The sequence below is a fragment of the Zophobas morio genome, unplaced genomic scaffold (genome assembly GCF_036711695.1).
Source record: "Zophobas morio isolate AGI-343-1 ecotype UQ-CSIRO unplaced genomic scaffold, CSIRO_AGI_Zmor_V1 ptg000007l, whole genome shotgun sequence".
Lineage (NCBI taxonomy): Eukaryota > Metazoa > Arthropoda > Insecta > Coleoptera > Tenebrionidae > Zophobas > Zophobas morio.
The window spans coordinates 4565725-4580459 of record NW_026972112.1 but is presented as its reverse complement, the minus strand read 5'-3'; the positions used below and the strand labels follow the sequence as shown (position 1 = coordinate 4580459).

Genomic DNA, 14735 nt, shown 5'->3' with positions numbered 1-14735 from the left:
AATGATCAACATTTCTCATATTCTCGGGACATTTTTCACCACATGCTTCTTCGGGGTCCTGTTTGCGGGTTTCGTTGGTGATTCTTGCGACGATTAAGAACCGGACCACCAAACCAACAACCATGTTTTTTTTTTTAACCATGACTGATAATCAAAGTCTAGCTTATCCTTCTGGAAGCAGAAATTAAAACTTTCCCAGTTCCATTTCCTGAATTTTTGGACTGCATGCCTGCAGGGTTCACTGCAGCTGGAATCGCATTAATTCCGTGAATCAGGGGAAAAGTTGAACTGAAGGGTGTGCTTTTAAATCAGCGAATTCGGGCGGGCTTTTCGGGCTTAATAAACCGGATAATCGTTTCGAGTCGCAATTATGACAGATCTTCAGTGATACTTTGAGGTTTCCTCTTGGAGTGAAACTGAAATTCGCACTAAAAGGATTCGTTCGTTTTTCGTACGGCTTCTTCCAGCTAAGGGAAATCGATCTTTTCCCATGAGGTGCGCCAGACAAAGAACAGAACAGACAACCGTGAACAAGGTGGTGAATATAAAAACAAGGAAGCAAAAGTGGTTACGGTGGTGTGAGTTCCGTTGTCAGCACATACTTTTTTCTGTACTCACTGGGCGACTGATTCACACTGGTGGGATTTCTTCTGCGCTGGGCTGATGATTCACTGATTCACCAGTGTGATTCCATTAAGAATAATTTGAGTAGTTTACATAATGGAGTCACCGCAAAAATTATTTCATGCGTTTTCCGATTAAACCACTTTAAGTTCAGGGAAGATCGAGATATGATTGCGAGAAACAGGTGGAGCTATCAAGATTACCACTATCGACGACGTCATTATTGCACTTGTGACGCCTATGATTTCAAGTAAAACGATCTACGCAAACTAAAATTCTTTGAAACGTTTTTTATTAAGTACATTTTTTATCCGCAGAATTAATTACTGAACTGCCAAAATATTTACTTTCATTGATGATTTTTTGCGACTAGTAAAATGGGCGAAACCGCAGCCGGCATGCCCCTAACCACAAACAATATGTTAAAATATAAATGAGGATTAATATCAAGTACGAAAATATGCGCCACTTTTACAAAATATATCACGGACGCTAAAATCTGGACGGATTCGAGAGGTGCCAAACACTGAAGCCAAAAGTACGAACAATGCGTATTCAGCGCGTGACGTCATAGGTAGAGAGAGCTGTTTATTTGAAAAGGCGTATTGTTCCAACTTAGCTTTATAATGATGAAATGACGCGGACTTTGCAAACTCTTACGCTGCTCATTTGTGTCGAATTAAATATAAATTATGGCAAATAAAATTTAATTACGAAGAGAGGTATATACTCCGACTAGAACCAAATAAACTATTGTTCTCAAATTTTATTGGTATTTTAGAAATATTGTGTAAATGGTAAAACACTAACCAAAATGTCTAATGCTATTCAAATTTTATAAACCCACATATTTCTAAACTTGCGGTTTATGAACCCGCTTCGATTTTTAACTTATGGGGGACGAATAAATACCATAAGACTAATTTTTTTATTTTAAGAACAGGAACAATACAACATTAATTAAAAATATCTGAATAAACACTGTAAACACTATTACTATTTAGCAATGTAAATGAAAATTAATTTTGTTTATTGTTCAAAACTGACAAAAACACGACTCAAATACACAAATTTCATCAATAAACAAGTATAGATTTTAGCCGTAAGCAGAAATTTTGAGAGGATGTCATCAAAATTTTGGTTAGTGTTTCACCATCTACATGGTATTCCATAACAAACGTACAAAATTTGACAACAATCAGTCCAGTAATTTCAGGTATTAATTATCTGTCTAATAAAAATCCAATTTTTTCGTATTCTTGGGGTCATGATACATCAAAAAAATATTAAAGTAGCTCGGTTAGTATTTCCTTGGCTTACACTCGGGAAGTAAAAATCAAGGCGGATTCATAAACCACAAGTATAGAAGTATGTTATTTTATAAAATTTGAACGGGGTTTACTTTACAAAATTTTGAGGGGACAACATCATCAAATTGTTGGTGAGCATAATCCCTGATTTTTTTTAAATTTGATTTTTTGCCAACTCTGTTCCAAATTATACTGAAACTTTTAACTTACTAATTTACGTTTTTGAGTTTACTCAAATCTAACAAAATTGCCAACTGCCAGACAGCAAGACAAACAGACACGGCAGACACGACTCGACAAATGAGAGCTTTCGATAATTACGAATCCGAAATCGCCGTCCCGATAACTATTCAAATAAATGTGAAAGATGAGGTCAAAATTTTCAAAAATTTTCCAAAAAAATAGTCTAAATGAGTTCAATCGACTGAAAATTGTTGTCAAATGATAGATAAGCTTCCGGTAATCACGAATCCGCAATCGCCGTCACAATATCTATTCAAATAAATTTGAAAGATCAGGTCAAAATTTTCCAAGTTTTCAAAATTTGTCCAAAAACGTGAATTCAATCGAGTTGACATTGGTGTCAAATTGTAGATAATCTTCCGGTAATTAGGAATCCGAAATCGTCACGAAATCTATTCAAGTGAATGTAACAATAATTGAGGCCAAAATTTTTCGGAAAAAATGGTCAAAATGGGCTCAAGCGACTTAAAGTTGGTGTCAAATTATAAATAAGCTTCCGGTAATTACGAATCCGAAATAGCCGTTGCGATATTTATTCAAATAAACGTGAAAATTTTGCCAATAAAATGATCAAAATGGGTTCAATTGACTTAACAATGGTCTCAAATGATAGATATCCTCAAAGTAATTACGAATCCGAAATCGCCGTCACGACATGTATTCAAATTAACGTAAAAGGCGACGTCAACATTTTCCAAAAAGTGGTCAAAATGAGTTCAATCGACTCAAAAATTGATGTCAAATTTTAGATTAACTTCCGGTAATTACGAATTCGGAAATCGCTGTCAGGATGTTTATTCAAATAATGTGAAAATTAAGGTCAAAATGTTCAAAAATTTTCGAAAAAACTGGTCAAAATGAGTTCAATCGACTCAAAAATTGATGTCAAATTTTAGATTAATTTCCGGTAATTACGAATTCGGAAATCGCTGTCAGGATATATATTCAAATAAATGTGAAAATTAAGGTCAAAATTTAAAAAAAAAATAAAAAAAAAGGTTCAAATGAGTTCAATCGACTTAAAATTGATGTCAAATTATAGATAAGCTTCTGGTAATTACGAATCCCAAATCGCCCTCACGATATCTGTTCAAATAAATGTGGCAAATGAGGTCAAATTTTTCAAAATGAACGTGAAAAGTGAGGTCAAAATAAAAAAAATGCAAAAAAAAAAAGTTAACACGAGTTCAATCCATTGAAAATTGGGGTCAAATTGTAGATAATCTTCCGGTAATTGTGAAACCGAAAATGCTGTCATTACGTCTATTCGGTGAAAGGTGAGTTCAAAATTTTCAAAATTTTTCCAAAAAATTGGTCAAAATGAGTTCAATCCACTTAAAATTGGTATCAAATTATAGACAAGTTTCCGGTAATTATGAATCCGAAATTGCCGACACGATATTTATTCAAAAATTGTGAAAGATTATGTCAAAATTTCAAAAATTTTCCAAAAAAAAATTGTTTAAATAAGTCCTATCGATTGAAAATCCGCGTTAAATTGTAGATCATCTTCCGACGTATATTTAAATAAACGTGAAAGATGAGGTCAAAATTTACAAAATTTTTCCAAAAAACAGGTCAAAATAGGTTTAATCGACTTAAAATTGGTGTCAAATTGTAGATAAGCTTTCGGTAATTATGAATTTGAAATCGCCGACCCGATATCTATTCAAATAAGTTATGTCAAATTTTCAAAAATGTTTCCAAAAAAATAGTCAAAACGAGTTCAATCAGCTTAAACTTAGTCTCAAATTATAGATAAGCTTGCGGTAATTACGGATCTGAAATCGCCGCCATGATATCTATTCAAATAAATGTGACAGATGAGGTCAAAATTTCCAAAATTTTTCCAAAAAAATTGTTAAAATGAGTTCAATGGATTGAAAATTGGTGTCAAATTGTCGATAATCTTGAGCTAACTACAAATCCGAAACCGCCGTCACAACGTCTATTCGAATAAACGTGAAAGATGAGGTCAAAATTTTCAAAAATTTTCCAAAAAACTGGTCAAAATGAATTTAATCGACTTAAAAATGGTGTCATAAGCTTCCGGTACTTATGAATCCGAAATCGCCGACACTAGATTTATTCAAATAAGGTCAAATCTTTCAAAAATTTTCCAAAAAAACGGTTAAAATGAGTTCAATCGATTGAAAATTAGTGTCAAATTGTAGATAATCTTGCGCTAACTACAAATCCGAAACCGCCGTCACAACGTCTATTCAAATACTTCAACGTGATAGATGAGGTCAAAATTTTCAAAAATTTTCCAAAAAAAACTGGTCAACATGAGTTCAATCGACTTAAAATTGGTATCAAATTATAGATAAGCTTCAGGTAATTACGAAGCCAAAATCGCCGTCACGATATTTATTCGAATAAACGTGAAAAGGGAGGTAAAATTTTTCAAAAATTTTCCAAAAAAATTGTTACAATGAGTTCTATCGATTGAAAATTCATGTCAAATTGTAGATAAGCTTCCGGTAATTATGAATCCGAAATCGCCGATACGATATCTATTCAAATAAATGTGGATAAGGTCAAAAGTTTCAAAAAAAAAAACAAAAAAAATGGTCAAAATGAATTCAATCGACTTAAAATTGCTGACAAATTAGAGATAACCCTCAGCTAGTTACAAATCCGAAATCGCCGTCGCGATATCTATTCAAATACATGTGAAACGACAGCCACACAAATGAGATGGATGACAGACCGTCACATACATGATGACAGACAGATAGACAGACGACAGACAGACATACTGCGTTTTCTATTCTACAAATTCTTAAACCAGAAGTCAGACTTTTGTCAAAACAACCACTTTTTAAGAATTGCCTTAGCTGTTATTCAAAAAGAACAATTGACCTCATGTTATTAGACAGAACTTCCCTCCATAAGAAAAAAAAAACATCACTGAAACTATCAGGGGCGCCGAGGTTTAACAAAAGTTGCTCTTCTATTAGTATAAAATGTTGTTAACACAATTCTGATTTTTTTGCCAAAAGCTGGACACCTGAGGTAAAAAGTCAAGGCGGATTCATAAACCACAAGTACAGGGGTATATTATTTAAAAAAAATTAATTTTGGTTAGGGTTCCACAATATACATACTACATATACTGCATATACAATTCCGGTAGATTCGGAAATAATCTGTCCAACAAAAAACAACTAAGATAGTAGACAGACAAACGACAGAGGGACGAAAACGGGGACCTATTTTTTCGTGCTCTAGAGATCATGTTGTCGTTTTGGAAAAATATAAAACATACTCTGAGAAATCCAGGAGAGATGTTCTAATTTAATTTCTGACATCTTCATACTTTGATAATTTCATACTGACGTTTATGAAATACTGGGCGCCTATTAATGATTAAAACAAATTTTTAGGTTGGTAATTCCTAATTATTGACAGTTATTGTCACCATGTCAGTTCACAGTTGTCATATTGATTTCAGCGCGGCTAAAAACCAATGAGAAAATGGCAGATACTGAATTGCTGTCCAAGATTTTAATTTGACATCAAGTATGCGATCATGAAAGTTTAAATATGTTGCCAACTTGACAAAAAATCACTGACATTCATAATTAACTCGGTATACGATTTCAAAAATAGGTTCTTACGTGCGTTACTTAACCTTTTATTTCCCGAAGAATGTAGCCTTGTTAGCTCATTTCACAGCTTATAGAATACAAAAATCTTGGTTTCCGTATGTCTGTCTGCTGATTGTCTATTTATCTTTCTACTATTTCAACGTGAATACGTAAAACTCTTTTACGTTTAAAACTTAGCAAAAAAAAATTGCATCTACAAACCACGTGCGATTCTCAAGAGACCCAAACCTTGAAGATCCGTTAAAATCCCCACACCTTAAAAGTATCCACTTCGACCAACTCCCCAGGTGAAAGCGAAAAAACGCACCCAACAAAGCGCTTTAGAAAGTCCTATTTGTGAATTTTCAGAAAAAACGCCGCCATAAATTAAACCACGGTGGCCCATTGCCCTACCGCATTCCAGCGCACCTCCAGCCCGCACCCCGTCGAGTGCAATTGCACCCTCCCCCTATCCCACCCGTGTCGTCGGGGAGGAAACGTCACAATGACTGCTAAATGCGGAATTGACCTGCTATTAACACCCAAGGTTTATAATTAGAGTGGGGTTAAAGAGGATCAGCGGGTCGAGCATGGCGCCGAAGTTCAGTATGTCAGCACATCCCCTTTAAACCACCCCTGTTCTGTCTGCTCTAATCGGTTACAGGCGTTCCCTTCATATTCTCTTTAGTGAATCCCAGCCAGCGTTTGACCGTCCGTTTCTTTCTTTCTTTCTCTCTTCCTTGGCGGCGATCGCCTTGTTGAGCTCTTCTTGCGGTATGAAGTTGTTATAGATATGACACGCGGCCGATTATGCCGCTAATGGTGGGATTTAAATTAATTCAATTGCTCTCAGCGCTAATTTATTTTTCCGGTGAAACAAGATGTTCCTATTCGATTACGGATGTGTGTGTTTTTATTTATAAATTATGCACGACGCCGTTAAAATGCAAATTGTAAAAACCTGTATAATGTAGCTGTTGTTGGCCACCGCACCGAAGATCATGCCTGTTTATCGTTTACATCATTACATCCAGACTGGAATTTCTTGTGCTGGTTAGGCTGGCTGCCATTGATATGATAAATTCTAGCTTGGGATAAAAGGATGGTCGTTTAAATAACAATGTTATGGATATTATTTTGCCATGGAGCGGCAACCAAGTCTTTGTGTAGACAGAAGTGCACGTTATCTATCTCGACTCGGCCTCTGACAGCTTTAATCACACTAAATCTTCCTACCAATCAAGTTTTTTTTAATCCATTGCTGCTGCTTTCATTAAAATCTACCAAGATAACGCTATTTTTCAGCAAACTAGTAGAACTACGCTGGACTTTTAACTTTAATAAATTAATAACAACTATAATAAGTCATAGAAACGAAAATCAAAGATCGGAAGTCAGCCGCAGTGTTAAAGTCTCCTTACATAACACTACTTTGTCTTGGCATAAAAATAGCCACGGTATTATGTGTATTCAAGAAGAATGAAGACCGCCTGTATTTAAGTTCCGCCTTTTTCAGGTCAGAAAATTCGTTTATTTTCTTCTACACTTTAAAAATCCACCACCTGTTGATTCGTTTGGTGTGCAATAAATATTATTTTTCTATTAACTGACAATTTAGATATCAATCGACGCAAAGGTGTCAAACCTAGATAAATTTGCCACAAAACTAATTTTATTCACGCAATTTATCATTATCAAATGTCCTAAATGAAAATCATGCGGCGTTGCCACGTTTACTACAAGCCGAATTTGTGGTCTTTAAATACGCACGGAGTGAGATTCCTATAATATCGGAATCTAGTCTTTATGCTGACGATATTTGCCTAATATGCATACATACATACATAGTACCTGTAAATGATTGTCACATGGAGGTGAGTGTTGACGTCTTGTTGAAACGTGAGGTGTAAATATATTTTACGATGACTAGTAAATGTGGGCGGCAAATTTGGTCCAATTTAAGTTTCATAAAATTACTTCAAAAACAGGACATCAGGGTCCCCCAAGATTCATTCAAATTATTTCAAAAACAAGATAGAAGGGGTCCTCGAGACTCTTTCAAACTACTTCAAAAACAAGACGCCAAGGCCCCCAAGACTCTTTCAAACTACTTCAAAAACATGAGACAAGACGCCCTCGAGATTCTTTCACATTACTTCAAAAATAAGACAGAAAGGACCCCCATGATTCTTGAAAATTACTTGAAAACTAAGACACAAGGAGTCCCGGAGATTTTTTTATACTACTTCAAGAACAAGACAGAACACACAAATGATTCAGCGAGAATCTTTCAAACTAAGTACTTTAAAAACAAGACACAACGAACTCTTGAGATTCTTTCAATCTGCTTAAAATGAAGACAGCAGGGGTGTCCGTGATACTTTCAAATTACTTTAAAAAGAAGACGCAAGTTGCCATCGAGATTTTTTTTAAATTATTTTAAAAACAAGACATAATATGTCTCGAAGATTGGGGGAACTTACTTCAAAAAGAAGACAAAGCGTCCACATCTTTCTAATGACTTAAAAAATCAGACATAAGCGGTCCCACAAATTTTTAAAATTACTTCAAAAACAAAACTACTTCAAAACAAGACACAAACAGCCGCCAAGACTCTGTCAAATTACTTCCAAAACAAGGCAAAAGGTGTCTCACTTTTGGCTTTAATTTAATTAATCTTAGATTTAAAAATGTCATACTAAAATTCAATTTTACAGTCAATAAAATATTAAGTCAGTGAAATGGAGAAGAAATATGGGCGGAGCTAAGTTTACCTTTTTCTACATAGCCTTATAAAAAGAAATGGCCCCACCCATCCGCCCCACTCTTCGATTCTAGTGACTACTCTTAACATTGTCAATTAATAACAACTATATTAACTTATTGGAACTACAGACAAATCTAAAAAAATTAAAAATGTAAACACACTATCTAGAAAATATTAAGCTGGTGTTAAATAAACATAACAGAACTGAGAATTGTATATAAAAACAAATGTCATGACGCTCCTCCCAGTCACACAAGCTCCACCTTAATAAATAATTTCATTGGGCCGGAGAACAAGGGCGGTATTTATAATTGTACCACAGTGTCTACTTTCTATGATTTTTAAATGTTTCTATGTAAACACTGACGGTAAAGTCGTTTTTCGAATAAAATTTGAATTTTATAAAAAAAATAATTGTACTAGATTCTGTTACAATAAAATGAGTCACCAAAACGGAGTAGGGGTGGGTGGGCGGGGCCACTTTTGACTTTGACTTAAATCTTTTTTACAGTATATAAAATATTAAGTCAGTGAAATGGAGAAGGAAGGTGGACGAAGCTAAGTTTGCCCTTTTTTCTACGTAGTCCTATTACTAAGAAATAGCCCCGCCCACCCGCCCCACTCTTGTTTCTAGTGACTACTGTTAATATTGTTAATTAATGACAACTATATTATCTTATTGGAATCTCAGACAAATTCTGATCTGTTAAACCACTGGTGGGAAAATAGATACAAAATGGAAACAATGTATCCAGAAAACATTAAGCTGGTGTTAAATAAACATACCAGAAGTAGAAATTATATATAAACAAATGTAAATGATGCTCCTCCCAGTAGCACAAGCTCCACCTTAATAAATAAAACAAAGGACAAGGTTTTCTCGAGGTTCTTTCTAATTACTTCAAAAACCAGACCCCAGAGGCCCCCGATATCCTTTAAAACTACTTCAAACACAAAACTCAAAAGACTTCGAGATTCTTTCAAACTACTTCAAAAACAAGAGATAATATGTTCCTGAGATTCTTTCCAATCACCAGGGGATTTCGAAAATCTTTAAAATTACTTCAAAAAGAGGATACAAAGGGTCCTCGAGATGCTTTAAGCTTTACACCGGTGGGCCCGAGTTTACTTCAAATTATTTAAAAACAGAAGGCAAGGTGTCCCTGAAATTCTCTCTAACTTACTTCAAAAACTAGACAAGATCATCTTTTAAATTACTTCAAAAACAAAACCCCAAAGGCGCCCGAGATGCGTTAAAACTACTTAAAGAACAAAACACAACAGACCTCGGGATTCTTTTTAATGACCAAGAGATTTCTAGAATCTTTAAAATTATTTCAAAAACCAAACACGAGAATCTTTAAAATTACTTCAAAAACAGGATACAAAGGGCCCTCGAGATACTTTAAAAATACTTCAAAACCAAAACACTTTACTTCAAATTACTTTAAAAATGTATGCTCGAGATTCTTTCTCATTATTTCAAAAATCTTTAAAATTACTCCAAAAACAAAACCCCAGAGGCCCCCGAGATGCTTTAAAACAATATACTTCAAAAACAAAACACAAGAGACCTCGAGATTCTTTCAAACAACTTCAAAACAAGACACAAGGAGCTGTCAAGATTCTGTCAAATTACTTCCAAAGCAAGACAAAAGGTGTCTCCGAGATTCTTTCTAATTACTTCAAAAACCAAACACGAGAATCTTTAAAATTACTTCAAAAACAAGACCCCCAGAGGCCCCCGAAATGCTTTAAAACTACATACTTCAAGAACAAAACACAAGAGACATCGAGATTCTTCCGAATTACTTCAAAGACAAGACATAATATGTCCCCGAGATTCTTTCTAATGACCAATGGATTTAGAGAATCCTTAAAATTACTTTAAAATTACTTCAAAAAGAGGATACAAAGACTCCTCGAGATACTTTAAAATTACTTCTAAACTTAAACACCGGTGGACCCGAGTTTACTTCAAATTATTTTAAAAAGGTATTCTCGACATTCTTTCTAATTACTTCAAAAACCAGACACGAGAATCTTGAAAATTACTTCAAAAATAAGACTCCAGAGGCCTCGAGATTCTTTCAAACTACTTCAAAACGAGACACAGGAGCTGTCAAGATTCTGTCAAATTACTTCCAAAACAACACAAAAGGTGTCTCCGAGATTCTTTCTAATTACTTCAAAAACCAGACAACAGAATCTTTAAAATTACTTCAAAAACAGGATACAAAGGGCCCTCGAGATATTTTAATATTATTACTTCAAAAACAAGACATAATATGTCCCCGAGATTCTTTCTAATGACCAATGGATTTCGAGAATCTTTAAAATTACTGTAAAATTACTTCAAAAAGAGGTTACAAAGACTCCTCGAGATACTTTAAAATTACTTCTAAACTTAAACACCGGTGGACCCGAGTATACTTCAAATTATTTTAAAAAGGTATTCTCGACATTCTTTCTAATTACTTCAAAAACCAAACACGAGAATCTTTAAAATTACTTCAAAAACAAAGACTCCACAGGCACCCGAGATGCTTTAAAATTGCATACTTCAAAAAGAAAACACAAGAGACTTCGAGATTCTTTCAAACTACTTCAAAACGAGACACAGGAGCTGTCAAGATTCTGTCAAATTACTTCCAAAACAAGACAAAAGATGTTTTCAAGATTCTTTCTAATTATGTACTTCAAAAACCAGACACGAGAATCTTTCAAATTACTTCAAAAACAAGACCCCCGGGAGCCCCGAAAATGCTTAAACAATTCAAGAACAAAACATAAGAATTACTTCAAAAAGAAGACATAATATGTACCTGAGATTTTTTCTAATGACCAAGAGATTTCTAGAATCTTTAAAATTACTTCAACAACAGGATACAAAGGGCCCTCGAGATACTTTAAAATTACTTCAAAACCAAAACACTATTGGGCCTGAGTTTACTTCAAATTATTTTAAAAAGGTATTCTCGAGATTCTCTCTAATGACTTCAAAAACCCGATATAAGCGGTCCCGGATTTTTTTTCACGTTATTTCAAAAACAAAATACAAAGCGCCGCCGAGAGTCTTTCAAACTAGTTCAAAACGAGACACAAGGAGCTGTCAAGATTCTGTCAAACTACTTTCAAAGCAAGACAAAAGATGTCTCAGAGATTCTTTCTAATTACTTCAAAAACCAGACAAGAGAATCTTTAAAATTACAAAAACAAAACCCCCAGAGGCCTCCGAAATGCTTTAAAAACTACTTCAAACACAAAACGAGATTCTTGCGAATTACTTAAAAAACAAGACATAATATGTCCATTAGATTATTTCTAAAGACCAAGGAATTTCTAGTCTTTAAAATTTCTTCAAAAAAAAGGATACCAAGGGCCCTCGAGTTCCTTTATTATTACTTCCAAACCGAAACACCGGCGGGCCCGAGTTTACTTCAAATTATTTTAAAAACAAAACACAAGGTGTCCTCGAGATTCTTTCTAATTACTTTAAAAACCAGACAAGAGTATCTTTAAACTTACTTCAAAAACAAAACACAAGAAACTTCGAGGTTCTTTCAAATTACTCGGAAAACAAGACATAATATGCCCTCGAGAATCTTTCGAATGACCCCGAGATTTCCAGAATCTTTAAAATTACTTCATAAACAGGATACAAAGGGTCCTCGAGATACTTTAAAATTACTTCAAAACCAAAACCCCGGTGGACCCGAGTTTACTTCAAATTATATATTTCAAAAACAAAAGACAAAGTCTTCCGGAGATTCTTTCTAATTACTTCAAAAACGAGACAAGAGAATCTTTAAAATTACTTCAAAAACAAAACACCAGGGGGGTTGAGATTACTTCAAATTATTCCAAAAAGAAAGGACAACGTATACTCGTTTGTCTGCCTTTAGTCTCTGTCACAACTACTAGACCGATTGTTGTAAAATTTTATACGTACATAGTTTCTCTCAGATTTTTGCTTGACTGGTTGATATTTTCTCTAAGCTTCATTAACTCCTGGAATATGAAAGAGTAGGTATCCCGTTTCCGTCTGCTTATTGTCTGTGAACGATTTTATTAAACTGAAAATCTCCGAAACTACTGAACTGACTGTTGTGAAATTTAAATGTATTTTGATAATATTTTGTGGACAGTAAAACTCCAACTAAAATTTCTCTAGTCATCTCCGCCCCAAATTTGATGATGTCATTTTCCAATTTTGTTAAATAAATTCTGTTTAAAATATCCAAATGTAATTTTATTAAACCCCAGAACTTTTTTAAAATTTCCGCAAGATATTAATATTTATTTAATTAAAACTGATTTGCTTATCTTTCCAGAAAGCTAATCCCATTATCACAAAAATTGATTAAATTCGATTCCATTATCCATAGGCAACTATGGATTTTTTATCAAAGACAAATCTTCAAAAATCCACGGCTGTCTTTGATCATGTTTTTTATAGTTTTCTCGGTATAGCATAAATAATGTTTTCCTTATTTAAAATAAAATATTCAAATGCAGTTTTTAATGAAAAGTATCACCATTTGTACTCTACTGCCAACACATAATTCAAAATGTAAGTGTAATGTAATGTGAATGTCATTTCAGTGAAATTCAGCCTGAAATTCTACTACAGAATGTGTCTCCATTGTGATATGTAGTAATTCGTTTAAAATGATTGATTTATGTCACGGCTCGCTCGTTTCGCGAGTGTCAATTACCCTTGTCTACCGCCCTTGTCTATCCCTGCAAGTTTCGCAACCAAAAATTAATACAAACAAATCAGATAAAGAAAAATGAACACCAGATAGCAACTTTATGAAACTGATTTGCCAACCAAGAGGGGCACCTTCGAGGTATCCAGCACCATTTTTCACGTATCCACTTCGCCAAAAATCGCTCGACGACCCCAAATCACCCCGGTTTTGATGTCCACGCGCAATTTTTAATCGAATTGGCTCGCGTGCCGTCACAATGACGTCAGATGACATTTGGCCTCGTCTAAAATAAAAGCGACCGCCGTTAACAGAATTAAAAAATATATACAGGTATCGTCGACGAAAAATAACACCCAATTACGGATTCTACGCGGGCGTTTGCACGTTCTGTGGGATCAGTAATTGAAATAATTATCGCAATACGTCCACATAAAAATGAGCACCTGCTGACAACACCTGCGTTATTAACGTTCGTTACTTGTTTTTATGAATAAGGGCGAAGGGTGGATCTGCATGCGGCGTGGCAGAAACGGCAGCCTTATCAGGAGATCGAGGTCATTTACGCGAACGGCGAAAGGTCAAGGAGTTGATGAAGACCGTCACCTCGGCGTGTATCGATAACAATGACGTCGAAGAAATATTGCGTTTCGCCCTTTGGATATCGAGTTGACGGGGCGTTCACGAATTCGGAACCTGAACGATGGAAAGTGCGTAAGAGAAAGTTAATTAGCGAGAATAAATCATGGTTTTTAGTGGTTTTTTGGAAAGGAGGAGGATTTTTCGCGACGAGAGGCATTTTTAGTTTGGTGGAAGAGGGCTAGGAATAATAGATAAGAGGCGGAAGATAAAGCAGGCGCGATTAATTTACGAGATAGTACGTTGGTTTAACTGCTATGTATATTTCTTAATTAGGAAATTAAAATGAAACAGCTGAATCGGGTTCTTTGCGAAAGTGGAAAACATACATAATTTAATAGGAATACCTTGACGGTTGGAACGGCTAATTATTTTTTTATCCATATGGAAAGATATTACACTGGATAAAGTCGAAGATTTTCTCCTCGTGACCACTCAAGCTAGAAGATACGAGGTGGATTAAACTAGAAAAACTATCATTTTTAGAATGTATTCAAAAAAATTAATTCGTAAATTCAAAGCACTAAAATATTTTATCGAAACGACAAAATTTACACAACTGCTCTATTAATAGCTGCATTGAACGCTTTTATAAAAGTACGGTTATTTAAATTTAAATTATCATCGATTTAACGGAATTTGTGAAATTCTTTGATTTGCTTAATATATGTATACCGGAATCGTTGGAATTTGGTTGACATTATCGAAATTTTCTGGACAAATTTTATCGAGATTTTTCTAACTTATTACCGTGTTTTTCAGGGAACTACCAATGGAGTGATTTAACAGAATTTTCGATGTCCACATGAATTCATTAGCAAATAAAAATTCCTGTTAGTGTTTTTGT

General features: G+C 34.6%; 1 protein-coding gene across 1 annotated transcript in view; it reads right to left on the bottom strand.

Annotated features, from left to right (window-relative positions):
* LOC135124292 (zinc finger SWIM domain-containing protein 5-like) overlaps positions 1–14735 on the bottom strand; it is a 132564-nt gene that overhangs the window by 43581 nt on the left and 74248 nt on the right. The gene's annotated exons all lie outside the window — the stretch shown is intronic.